Source organism: Arachis ipaensis, chromosome B10 (assembly GCF_000816755.2).
Source record: "Arachis ipaensis cultivar K30076 chromosome B10, Araip1.1, whole genome shotgun sequence".
NCBI classification, from domain to species: Eukaryota; Viridiplantae; Streptophyta; class Magnoliopsida; order Fabales; family Fabaceae; genus Arachis; species Arachis ipaensis.
Window position 1 is genome coordinate 119906212 of NC_029794.2, and position 1677 is coordinate 119907888.

A 1677-nucleotide genomic window follows, 5' to 3' on the forward strand; every position below is an offset into this window, starting at 1 on the left:
GCAGAACATTTATTTGATAATTTATATATAATTTCATATAATTATTCAACTAAAATGTAATATAAATTAAAATATAGTTTATTATTTTAAAATTTGAATTCATTTCTTAAAAAAAACATAGGCTTTTTATTTTAGAGTTATACAAAACTATATCTTTATGTGTTACTTTTGTTTTTATATTCTTTTAGTTGTCATACTTTATCTTTTTATATGGTGTTTTTGAGTTGCAAGTAATTAAAGAAACAAATTTAAAAAAATGAATGAGAATGAAAAATATAAAAAATATAAATTAATTTTATAATCATGATATATTTGAATATACCTAGTAAGGAGATGTGCCAAATTTAAACTTACTTGGGTTTAGAAAAATGAATGAGAATGAAAAATGCAAAAAATATAAATATATTATACATTAATTTTATAATCATGATATATTTGAATATACCTAGTAAGGAGATGTGCCAAATTTGAACTTACTTGGGTTTAGAAAAATGAATGAGAATGAAAAATGCAAAAAATATAAATATATTATACATTAATTTTATAATCATGATATATTTGAATGTATTTAGTAAAAAAATGTGACAAATTCAAACTTACTTGAAGGAGTTTTCGCTAATTGGTTCGAAAAATTAAGAAATAAAGAGTAGTAGAGCCTTATATAACATGCATAAGTAGACCAAATAATGTAATAGTAAAAGTATTAACATGTATAACTTATAGAATTTCATTATTTTTAACTGAAAATTTTTATAATTATTATTATTATGACACTTTTAATGTATATTTATTATATTTAATTAGTATTTTATGTTTTAATTGAATAATAATAGATAAGAATTTTTTTTTATTTTTTTAAATCGTTTACTAAAAGATGATTGATTGATTTTCAAGTTTTGTCAAATAAGTAAAATTGCTCAATGACATCTTTAGAAAGAAAAATATGACTTAAACACAATATAGAAAAACTTAGGTATCAACTTTTATATAATAAGAATAGATAGGGCACAATAATGCCGTTTGATCCATATAGTCAACTGTTCATACTTTGACCCACTACTTAGCCAGACCCAAAGTAAGCAAAGTCTAATCAACAGACATCAGCCGGATCGACATTCGCCCGACCTCAAAAAAGGTCGGACGCGACGATGTTATATAAGCCCTACTTGCCCAAAGCAATAACTAACTCCTACAATCTCTTCTACTCATTTAGAAAGGAGATCTCAAAGACTTCTCTAACAAAAAGAAACGGTTATCCAGCATTAAAGGTGGAGCCATTCTAAAAACTGGTTAGTGACTTTACCTCTACTACTGTAAATACACTAACACCCTCAAATATACTCCGAATCCAATCTACTAAAAACCTGTCTAAAACCCTTATTAACTTAAGTATTGGAGTCCCTTGTAGGCACTACTCCCCACCTCCTCAGGAGGATTTCGGACGGATTCATTCCTGCAGTAGAAGACGTCGAACCTTTCAATAGAAAGCGTCTGTATATCACATTCAAGTCCAATTCATCCATTTCAGATAACTCTCGGAATACCAACCTTCAGACATGTATACGTATTATATCTGATTTATTTGGACCGTACACTAGCTCAAAAAAACATTACTTGATTTTATAAAGTCAATTTAGTTTTAATGAAATTTGGATAAAATATACTTTAATATAAAAA